Genomic DNA, 12,868 nt, shown 5'->3' with positions numbered 1-12,868 from the left:
GCTTCTAAACCACCCCTCCTATGAGGTCAGAGTAGTTTCATTCCAGAAGAGAGCTCCACTTCATTTAATTCTCTTCCTTGGTCTATTCATGCCAGCTGCCCTCAAACTCCTCACCTGAAGAATTATTACTCATTTTTCTTAGGTCATCAGTCAGAACAGATCCACAGCAAGATTTTATAACTCCTGAATCAGAGGAGAAGGCAGTCATCATAGGAGTGTTTGAAAACAAAAACAAGTATTGATTGTAGATAAATCAAGAAGAAGTCAGTAAAACATTTTCTGGGTGAGTTGAAGTCTATCTGGGATCACTGAGTCAGCAGAAAGAAAGGGCAGGAGGTAAGCGAATCTCAACTCAGCTTCTCTACTAACCCACATAATTAAAAAAAAAAAAAACTCACCGTCCCTGTCTCTCTAATTCAACACAATAATACTGGTGTGATAAAGATGGGACAAAGACATACAACATGAATGATTACAAGATTGAATGAACAAATTTATTTCAAGAATCTGGTATATTATATTGTGCTTAGAAGACAATTATTTTCACCCTCACCTTTTGGTTTACAAATTTAACAGACACATCTTATGTGAGGGAAATACAAGATTCTTTAGATTTACTGAGTGTGACAGTGCAGCTGGTGGAGGGTGGGGAGACCCCCAATTTTTCAAATGATTCTTGGACTTTTTAACTACTTCAGTAAGGTCCTTTCAAAATCATAGAAAGTTCAAAATCATAGGAAGATGTTACGGACTATTAGGGTCATCTTATCATAGTTGATGAAAGCAGAGTTGAAATAATTAAATGACTTTTCCAAGGTCACGCAGCTAATTAGTGGCCACACTGGGAGCAGAATCCAAGGCTCCTAATTCATAAACCAAGGGTTATTCATTTAATTCACATTTCTTAACAATTTATATACTAAATCCTAAATTCTGTGTTATGCTTTTAACAACCTTTACCAAAGGAAAGGAAATGATGGTAAACTAGTCTCTATTACACACCATCTAGAAAATTCAGCTTTGATAACCTTGGTCCTCTAAGGACCTGGGCTTTTTTTACCATCTGAAATGCAAGTGCAGCCTGGAATGCTAATCCGACTTTTGTGTCAATGGTGAGGATGACTCATAAATACCGTTGTTTCTAGAACATATTCTGAGAAAGTGAAATCGTGAAGGACCACAACCTGTAGTGCTTTGTCTTCTTAACCAGAATTAACAACAGTGGAAAATTCCAAACAACCTTTCCTTCAAGTTTCCCATCATAGGAAAATTTCAAAGACTCATTTTGGGAATAATCATAGATTGAGTTTGCCCATAAGTGCCTCCCAAGAAAAGAAGAAAAACTAGTCTTCGTCAAGATTACTGAACATGGCAAAAGATAAAATTATTCTGCATGTTTTTAGAGGACAGAACTAGACTGAGTGAATTAAAATTGCAAAGAGGAAGATTTTGCCTTACTATAAAGTGAATTTGAATGATCTTGTGGGCTCCCAAACTCTAAGAACAGTGCACATGACACAGGAAGTGTTGGGTAATCTTTGCCAATAGCTGAGCATACCTCTGTCTTGGCACTTTCATCCTGGTTGCCTTTAACTTTACTGTACCTCCATGTAGACTCTGAGCTACTGGAGGTGAGGGACTGTATCTTGTTCATCATTGCGCAAACCCAACATAGACCTTGTCCCAGAGTAGCATTTAGTAAGATTTATGGAAGGAAGGAAGGAAAGAAAAAAGAAGACGAGAGGGAGGAATTGCATTGGGGTTTTCCAAAAATGGAATGAAGTCCTTTGCAACAAAGTATTGCAACCCTGGGTCAATAACCATTTACTAGAACTGTTGCAGAGTGGAACTGAGAATTGTCTGGGTGATCGAATCTGCCAGGTGGTGTAATCATACACAGTATTTGAAAGGCTATATATGTCTTTTAAGATTTCAATTATTGAGAAATTCCATTCAAGATGTGGTATTTGCTTGCCTCCTAGACTGTAAAGCTGTTATTTAATTGTCATAACATAGCTAATGAAAGCCTTAGCGTTGGATTTAGATGCATCTTTGACAAACATGGCACTTTAATTCTGAAACAGAAATGCTCCATTAGACGTGTGGTTTTGTAACTACAGGAATAAGACATTAAGTTATTCTTGCTACCAAAAAAAGAACATTGAATTTGGTAGAACTACTTTTAATTATGTTAAATTGAAGCAAGGCTTGATCCTGACAATCTGTAATTATATCTACATTATATCTGCCATAGAAGACTTTTGGGGGAAAAGAATATTCTCTAATTTGTAACACAGCCATTTTAATGCATGTCTTACACTCACTTTAAGCTAACTCATTTTAAAGTAATGCTAAATTTCATCATAATTTCCTGTAAACTTCTTTGCCACAAGCATGTAAAAATAAAGGTAATGGTTGTCATGAAAGGATGTCTATAGGAGCAGGGAAGAGTTAGGGCCTCTCACACGTGATCCCAGGGCAATGTCATTTGTGTGTGGTTTCTTCCTGCAATACGTGTAGCTATTCTGGATTTGCCTGGAGTGACTCAAGCCAGTTTGTGAGCAGAATATTTGGTTACACCTCACCCTCAAAATCAGCGCGCATGACTCATGCCTGACAGTGTCTCTGAGAAAGACGAGCAGACGCAGGAGTGCACTGGTTGCCATTCTATTCAACCATCAGTTGATAAGTGGCCTTGTCATTCCAACTTCTTTGATTTAATGCGTGAATCATAATGGTCTCAACTTTACCCAAGCTAACTCTTACAGTTATTTTATTCAGACTCATGATTTTTCTGAATAGGAAGAAAGGAAGGAAGTGAGCAAGCAAGCAAGTGGGAGGGAGGCAAGAAGGAAAGAGACAGGAAGGAAGAGCGCAAGAAGGAGTGAAGGGCCGGATAAAATGAAAAGATGAGAGAAGAGGAAGAACAGAATAAAAGCAGAGGGGGGGAAGAGGATAGTCTAAAGCAAGAAGAAAAGAACTCAGGAAAAGAAAACAGGGGCGCCTGGGTGGCGCAGTCCTTAAGCATCTGCCTTCAGCTCAGGCGTGATCCCGGCGTTCTGGGATCGAGCCCCACGTCAGGCTCCTCCGCTGGGAGCCTGCTTCTTCCTCTCCCCCTGCTTGTGTTCCCTCTCTCGCTGGCTGTCTCTCTCTGTCAAATAAATAAATAAAATCTAAAAACAAAAAAACAAAAAAAGGAAGGATAAGGTTTCTTTTTTATTTTAGAGATTGATTTATTTGAGAGACAGAGTACAGGGTGGGGGGAGGGGCAGAGGGAGACAGAAAAATCCCAAACAGACTCTGTACTGAGCATGGAGCCCAGCACAGGCCTCGATCTCATGACCATGAGATCACAACCTGAGCTGAAACCAAGAGTCAGACACTTAACTGACTGTGCCACCTGGCACCCCCTTTTTTTTGTTTTTGTTTTTCATTTTGGTTTGGATTTTTTAATTTAGCAAACAAGGACAAAAATATAGAGGTTGAAATGAATAAATTGTATGGTTGATGCCATCAGGTTCTGGATTAGGATGCTTCTGGCTGCATACCTAATTAAAATGTTTAAAACAATGAGAAACACATATTATTTCATATAGCAATAAACCTAGAGCAGTGGTTCTCAACCAAGGCCAATACTGGGAACAGTTTTGGCAGCCAGGAAACATTTAGCAATGCCTGGAGACATTTTTGCTTGTTACCACTGAGGGACAGGTGCTACTAGCATCTCTGGAGTAGAGGCCAGGGATGTTACGAAGCATTCTATAGTCCTATAATGCACAGATCAGCCCCCCACAACAAAAAATTATCCAGTCCAAAATGTCCATAGTGATGAGATTGAGTAATCCTGGCCTAAAGGTAGTGGGGATCCAGAGTTGGGAAACTCAGTGGCTGCATGATATCCTCAAAAATGCAGTTTCTTACTGTCATCGTCAATCCTCCTGGCTTATCCTCTCAAGTGAACTAACCTAATAATGTCAAGAGAGCTGCCACAGCTCCAGGTGTCACTTCCAGATGACGATATCTCAGAAGGACAATAGGGAATGCTTTCCTTGGCTTCCAAACCTCTCTGCCAATATTAGTTTAAAGCTATTATGGTTCACCACTTGGGCTTGAAACAGGCTTCAATTTCTCTAAACACATGGCTGCCTGATACTCGAGTAAAATCAGTTTCTTTTAAGAAGAAAGCAGGCAAGCAATGGTTGTTGGATAGGAAAACAACTTGTTTTCTTTGAGTTCTGACACTCTGATGCTCTTACATGCACCCCAGGGATAGGAAAGCCTAAGAGGTGGGAGGATACTTCTGTCATCTTGACAGGGCACTCTCTCCCCTGGTGAATGGTTGAAGGACACAGGCCAAGTATATCTTTCCTGACTTTCATTTCTCTATGCTATCGTCACTGCTTAATGCCCTTAACACTTGACATTGTTTCTCTAGCTATCCTAATACCTTAAATTAGGTTACACTCTTGTCTTGCTGTCATGGAAGCTATTCTTATATTTTCCTTTCCATACTGACATTGTATACCAGTGTTCCTAACCGTATAGTTATATTACAGTTTTAACTCTCAGAAAGCAATATTATCTTTCATTGATATAAAGAGTGCACTTTACCTTTGTCGTCCCTTCTTCCTGTATTACCTACAGCACGAACACTTCAGTTCTTATGAACACTGAGAAACAAGATACAACTTTTGCTAGATAACCTTATATTAGTGTTTCTCATTCTAATAACCATAACACTTTTTCTGAGGTGGACAATTATATGTTTTAGGTGATAAGGATAAAATCTTGAAGAAAAAAAAATATGTTAGCCTATTTCTAGGTAGGTAGGGTCATTTCTTTAAAACTTGTAGCATATTGAAATTAACTGGGCACCAATTTTGATAAAATTCAATAAAATTTTCAATAAAATGATGACAATTATGACGTAAGTCAAGAAGGATTTATTGCAAAATGACTACATATGGAATGCTGTGGAAGGTATCCAAGCTGGATAAGAATATAATTATTTCATTATCTGCCTCTCCAGACTTCAGTTTTTACCCCAACAAAAGACATTAACCTATCCTCTTTTTTTAAGATTTTATTTTATTTTTGCAAGACAGTGAGAGAGAGCAAGCATGAGCAGTGGGGAGGGGCAGAGGGAGAAGCCGACTACCTGCTGAGCAAGGAGCCAGATGTGGAACTCCATCCCAGGACCCTGGGATCATGATCTGAGCCTAAGGCAGGCACCTAACCGACTGAGCCACTCAGGTGCCCTAACCTAGCTTTTTTTTCCCCCCAATATATATTTTTGAAGATCTTATTTATTTATTTGACAGAGAGAGAGAGAGCACAAGCAGGCAGAGCAGCAGGCAGAAGGAGGAGAAGCAGGCTCTCCCCTGAGCAGATAGCCCGATATGGGGCTCAATCCCAGGACCCTGGGATCATGACCTGAGCCAAAGGTGGATGCTTAACCAGCTGAGCCACCCAGGCACCTATCCTTCTAAATGGCCTGGAAATTCTGCTACATGTTGCTTTGACTGGATCAGATAACCGAGTGATCGGAATCCTAGGAGTAGTCACATAGAAATGAGTACTGACAAGCGTAGCATATGTACTTCCACTTCCTCTCTCATATCCAGAGCTGACATCATATTTGATCATGGCACTTGACTTCATAACTTTTTAAATAACCTTGAATGCTTTAATGGTCTAGATTTATATTATCGCACATAACAATGCTGTACCCACTTGCCACGTGTGACTAAATTTCAAATGCTAACAGCCTTTTCAGGTTTCAATGACATACAATAAACTGCATATATTTAAGGTTTAAAACTTGATACATTTTGATAAATATATATATAAATATATGTATAAATATATATAAATATATAAATATAAATATATATACACAGAAAATATTAGTAAAATGAAGAGCATACTCATTATTTCCTAAAGTTTCTTTGTTCCCATTTCTCCCTCTCGCTCTTCCCTACCCTGCCCCCAATTCCCCAGCAACCACTCATCTGCTTTATATCTCTTTAGATGAATACATTTTTGAAGAATTTTATGTAAATTAAGCCAAAGAGTCTGTACAATTTTAAACTCAGCATAATTATTGCTTAACATTAACAAAATGAAGGATAATATAATCATCTCAATAGATGCAGAAAAATCATTTGACAAATTTCAATATGCATTCATGATAAAAACTCTCAAAACTGGGTAGAGAGTGAATGTACCTCAACATAATAAAGACCATATATGACAAGCCCGCTAAGATTGTACTCTGTAGTGAAACACTGAAAGCTTTTCCTCTAAGATCAGAAACAAGACAAGGATGCCCACTCTCACCACTTTTATTCAACACAATAATGGAAGTCCTACTCAGAGCAGTTAGGCAAGAAAAAGAAATAAAAGTCACCCCAATCAGAAAGGAAGAAGTAAAAATTGTCTCTATTTACAGATGACATGATATTTTACATAGAAAATCCTAAAACCTCTACCAAAAACAAAGCAAGAAACACCTGTTAGAACTAATAAACAAATTCAGTAAAGTTGCAAAATACAAAATCAATGTACAAAAATCAATGGTGTTTTTATATACTAACAACAAACTCTCAGAAAGAAAAATTCAGAAAACAATCCCATTTACAATGGCATCATAAAGAATAAAATACCTAAGAATAAATTCAACCAAGGAGGCACAATCAGTACATTAAAAACTATAAGACATTGATGAAAGGAATTGAAGAAGACACAAATAATGAAAAGATATTCTGTGCTCATGAGTTGGAAGATTTAATACTGTTTAAATGCCTGTATTACTCAAAACAATCTATAGATTCAATGTTATTAATGTGATTAAAGTTCTAAAACATTTTTCACAGAAATAGAAAAAAAAAAATCCTAAAACTTATATGAACCACAAAAGATCCAAATAGCCAAAGCAATCTTGAGAAAGAACAAAGGTAGAGGTATCACACTTTCTGATTTTAAACTATATTACAAAGCTATAGTAATCGAAACAGTATGGCATTGACATAAAAACTGACACATAAATGAAACAAAATAGAGAAGCCAGAAGTAAACCCATGTGTAGATGGTCAATTAAAATTACTACAGAAGAGTCAAGAATATACAATGGGAAAATGAGATTCTCTTCGATAAAGGATCTGGGGAAAACTGGACAGCTACATGCTAAAGAATAAAACTGGACCCCATACACAGAAATCAACTTAAAATTAATTACAGACTTGAACCTAAGGCCTGAAACCATACTCCTAGAGAAAAAACATAATCGGTAAGGTCCTTGACATCAGTCTTGGCAATATTTTTTTGGATTTGACAACAAAAACAAAGGCAATGAAAACAAAAATAAACAAGTGGGACTACATCAAACTAAAAAAGCTGCACAGCAAAGGAAGCTGCCAACAAAATGAAAAGGCAACCTGCAGAATGAGAGAAAATATTTGGTGATCACCTATCTGATAAGGGATTAAGATCCAAAATACATAAAGAATTTTTACAGCTCAGTAGCAACCCACCCCCATTACTCAATTTAAAAAATTGGCAAAGGATCTGAATAGATTCTTTCCCCAAAGAATACATAAAAACGGCAAATAGGTACATGAAAAGATGCCCTCAACCTCACCAATTATCAGGGAAATGCAAATCAAAACCACATTGAGATATTACTTCACACCTGTGGGAATGACTGTCATCAAAAAAACAAGAGATAACAAGGTTTGCAAAGATGGAGAGTAAAGGGAACCATTGGGCACTGTTGGTGGGAATGTAAATTGGTACATCAACTTAAAAAATAGCATGGAAGTGCCTCAAAAAAATTCAAAAAAGAACTACCATATGTTCCATTAATTTCACTTCTGGATATCTATCTGAAGGAATTGAAATCACGATCTCGAAGAGATATCTTCACTGTCATGCACATTGCTGCATTATTCACAATACCCAAGACATGGAAACAACCTAAGTTTCTATTGATGAATGGAAAAAGGAAATGTGAGGTACATGTCATACATATACATATGTATGTATGATGTGTGTATATGTGTGTATGTGAAATATTATTCCATTGAAATGATAATGGAATATTATTCAGCCATAAATAAGAAGAAAACACTGCCATTTGTGACAACATGGATAGAGCTTGAGGGCGTTATCATAAGTTAAATAAATCATCAAAGAAAGAGAGATACTGTGTGACCTCACCTACCTGTAGAAATCTTAAAAAAAAAAAACCACAAATTCATAAAAATAGAGAACAGATAGCTAGTTGTCAGAGTTGGGGGTGGGGAGTAGGTGAAGGGAAATGGGTGAAGGTGATCAAAAGGTACAAATTCCAGAAAAAGAAAAAAAGAGTGGATATATCCTTTCCCTATTTCTGATCTTTATTGCAAAGCATTCTGTGATTCACTATTAAGGATGAAGTTACCTGTAGGTTTTTCAAAGATGTACTTTATCAGGTTGATGAAGATTCTTTCTATTTTAATTTTCCTGAGAGTTTATCTGGAAGGAATGGGTTTTGAATTTTGACAAACACTTTTCTATATCTGTTGATATAATTGTGCTTTTTATTTGGCTTGGTTTGCTTATATGGTGAATTATATTGATTGATTTTTTAATATTAAACCAATTTTACATTGGAATATACCCCACTTGTTCATAATGTGTTTTTCATTTTTAACATTGGTGGATTCAATTGCTAAAAATTTGTTAAGAACTTTTGCATCTATGTTCACGAGGAATATTGGTCTGTGATTTTGTTTTCTTATAATATTTTTGTCTGGTTTTGGTATCAAGCTAATGCTGGTCTTATAAAATGAGTTTGGAGTATTCCTTCTTTTTCAATTTTCTGGAAAAAAAATTATGTGTAACTAGCACTGTTTTGTTTTTTAAATGTTGAATAGACCAGGGAAGCCATCTGATCTTGGAGTTTTCTCTGTGGGAAGGATTTTAACTGTAAATTCAATTTCTTTAATAGTTGCAAAGCTGTTCTGGATTTCTATTTCTTCTTGAGTGAGCTTTGCTTGGTGGTGTAAAATTGTTTATTAAATTTAGTGTAAGTAAACCTCAGTACAATTTAAAAATTCAGTTTCTCAATCATGCTAATGCACATTGAGGACAATCCTCAATAAGTAAACATGCTGGTTGCTACTATATTGGACAACACAGATACAGAACATTTCTAATGCTGCAGAAATTTATATTGGAGACATTAGGGATAGCTATTAATAATTAATGTAAGTTGCACTTATGATGAAACCCATTCTTGTATGTTAGTTATTAATCAGGGCTCAAGATTAGGAATATGTCAGCTCTAGGTAGAAAGTGAGCTATGTCCCCCAACCAATTCAGTTCCAAAGAACGTTTTTATTTTTAAATATACTTTTAATCTGGAGGATTGCCATTAAATCTACATACTCCTTTGGTTAGATTTTATTCACTTTTGGGGTAGAGTTTATTACTAAGACAGTCTTTTAAGAATTCAGAAAAGCAAGTTCTGGAGTGAAGCTGGCCTCACTCACTTGACTTAATAAAACCTAGGAGAAAGAGAGAGTAAATTAAAGAGGAAGGAGAAGGAGGAGGGGGAGGTGGAGAAGGAGGAGAAGGAAAATGTGAAGAAGAGAAGGGGGAAGGAGAGGAGGAGGAGGAGAAGGAAGAAAAGAAAAAAAAGAAAGATATCATGGAACTTCTAATCTGTAAATCTACACTTTGACAAAACCTCTGACTTTTTGAATATTTTACATCTCTGTAATATCCTTTAAACAGAATTTTTCTGACTCACTGTTGGAAGAGATAGTCTGGCATGTATTTATACTGACATATTCTGTAGCTGTCCTAAAATTGGCAAGTCAGAATTTCCATGGTGGAACGATTACTTGTTATAGGGATTGATATTTCAGGGAATTAGGGAAATTCAGAGGGCTGCTCTGAGCAGAATTTCCTCCTTGTATCATTGACATTTCCAAAGGATTTGTTTCAAGTGGCTTGCCCTGTTGATGAGTGTGTGTTTTAATTATTCACACCAAAGCAGAGATAATCAATTATATTTAACATCCTGCCCCTAAAGAGTAGGTGTTTTTTCAGCACTGGTCTTTCTGAAATGGAAAAAAAAAAAATCTTTACAATTTGGAATTCCTGAGGACCTTTTCTTTCCTTACCTAGAATTATAATCAGAGCCTCCTATCCTATACACTTAGTTAACATTGCTTGATAGCTTTTTTTTTTTAGCCATCCATATTTTCAGACCCAAGGGATCTCTTCTTAACAACTGAGTGTTTGTTATTTCTCTTGATATTGGGTAATTTAGAGCTTTGGAGCAAAACATATCTGGGTTTGAATGTCCTTGGGTATATTACTTAATGGATCTGACCCTTAATTACTAAGCTATAAAGTTAGTAATTAAATATACCTCACAAAGAAATAGTAAAATATACTAATTAAATGCATGTAATTTAGAGTCAGACAGATTTGTGTCCGTAATCTTAGGTCTTTGATCTTGAAAACTTATAAATCTGTTTTCTCATTTGTAAATGGACTCTATAACACACAGACATATATAATAAGATTGCTGTATGGATTAATGTAATAGCAATCATGAAGTACTTAACACAGTGCCTGGGTTTAAAGAAAAGCAGCAGTGCTTATTTTTCTCTAGCTTAATCGTCAAATAGATAATAATATGCTTAGCTTAGCACTTGGTAGGTGCTTGATGAATTTTATTTCTCTTCCATTCTCCCCATCAAACAGATTAATTCAGGTTTTACTTCATAAAAAAAACAATAAATAGATCTGTTCTACAGATATTTTTAAAAATCTGTTGCTTCCTTCCTTTTCCTCCTTCTCTAATTCATATTTGAATAATCAATTCTGGGAATATCCACAAATACTATCTTAGCGGTATTCAAATTTACACCTTATGGACTTGTCTAGATGAGATATTTGCAGAAATTTTCATCAACATATGACTAGACATTGCAGAAATTGTTTAACAAACAGTATCTGGGTAGCCAGCATAGAGGAATGACACAGGGACACTCGAGCTATTACCTGGAGAGTGTGATAATCAAAGTTTCGTGGCACTGTGCAATGAGCAAGACAAAAGATATTTTCACTTAGGATTCCAGTCCAGTCAAAAAAATATTAGGAATTTAAAACTGCACTCCCATCATCAAATCCTATGGAACATTTATAGGATTCAGGAGTACAGAGCAGAAAGGTGGAGAGAAAGAGTTCCATAAAACTGTGCGAAATAACAGAGACCTAAAGTTGAAAGTGTTAACACTCTACAGAAACTAACTTCCAGGGGCGCCTGGGTGGCTCAGTCGTTAAGCGTCTGCTTTCGGCTCAGGGCGTGATCCCGGCGTTCCGGGATCGAGCCCCACATCAGGCTCCTCCGCTATGAGCCTGCTTCTTCCTCTCCCACTCCCCCTGCTTGTGTTCCCTCTCTCGCTGGCTGTCTCTCTCTGTCAAATAAATAAATAAAATCTTAAAAAAAAAAAAAAAGAAACTAATTTCCGAAATCATAACTAGGTGAAAAAACTAAGCAAGTGCACAAAGACTGAGAATTTCAGATAGTTACTACAATTAGAGAACAAGAAAGGAATAGATGGAACGTGTGGGAACCAGCATTCATATCAGATATAAGTATTTCAATTCTTCAAATATGCCAAACTCCTGCCTTAATGGAATTTTATAGTCATACCTATTTCATGGATTTTTAGGTGTTATTTTTAGTAGTTTCCCATAGTTATTGTACAAATATGTGTATTTTTTCACATATATATTTCATATTATATAGCTTGGGTCAATTTGTTCTTGACAAATTATTTTGATTGTTCATAAACTTTCAAATGAAAGAAAATTTCCACATATCGTAACAGAGATATTCTTAACTTGATGGATTCTATATAACTATCAACAGTAGAGAATTCTGGCACTTATCTAATAAATACATTTTAAATACTCAACTTTATTAGTAATCAAGGAAATGAATTTTGATTCATAAATAAGACAATATGCCTTATTAATTTATCAAATTTGCAAAAAACTATTTTTTTTAAATAACACTTATTGCTAGTCTAGAGGCAATGCCATAATTTCTTTCATACACTGCTATTGGAAAGATATATTAGTAATACATTTCTGGAATGTATTCAGTTATATGTGTCTCTATGTTTAAAATTACTTGTGTTTTCGAATGTGACAATTTTATTTATAAAATTTTGATGATTTGAGGAAATCAGCAAAACTGTGAACAATGATTTATATACAAGGATATTTATTACAGCATTATTTATAATATCAGAAGTTGAGACCAATATATATATATATGCAACATTTAGTTTGGTTTGACAAAGTGTAGTATATGGATAGGATGTAATTTGAAGTAATGTTTTGTATTTAATGTGGAGAAATTTGTAGAAAAAATCCCCAGTGCTGTCATAGTTTTACCATTATTGTGTGTGCATATATGTTCATATATGTCCTTATTTATGTGAGACACACACACTATATGTTCTTATTTATAGTAAATAATTCAATACTAGAAGTAACACCAAAATACTAATGGCAGTTTTCTTGGGTTGGAGGCATTATGGGAAACTTTCATTTTTTTTCTTTTTAAATGCTTATGTTTTCTAAGGAAAATGTGCTACTATAAAGAAACAAACATTCTGTAAAGAGAGAAGAGAGTAGGAGCAATTCTCATGGACCAAGTGAACACAAAGACATTTTTAACGAGGCTGATACCTTGTCTGAGCCTTCCATACCTTGCACACGTTTACCTTTGATTGAACATAAGCAGACATTTCGACTATCCTTGAGGGAATGGCTTTGCCTCATTTTCTATAATCAGAGG

Source organism: Ursus americanus, chromosome 24 (assembly GCF_024610735.1).
Source record: "Ursus americanus isolate L20-20 chromosome 24, mUrsAme1.1.p, whole genome shotgun sequence".
NCBI lineage: Eukaryota > Metazoa > Chordata > Mammalia > Carnivora > Ursidae > Ursus > Ursus americanus.
The sequence above is the reverse complement of the archived record's forward strand: the minus strand, read 5'-3'. Positions refer to the sequence as shown.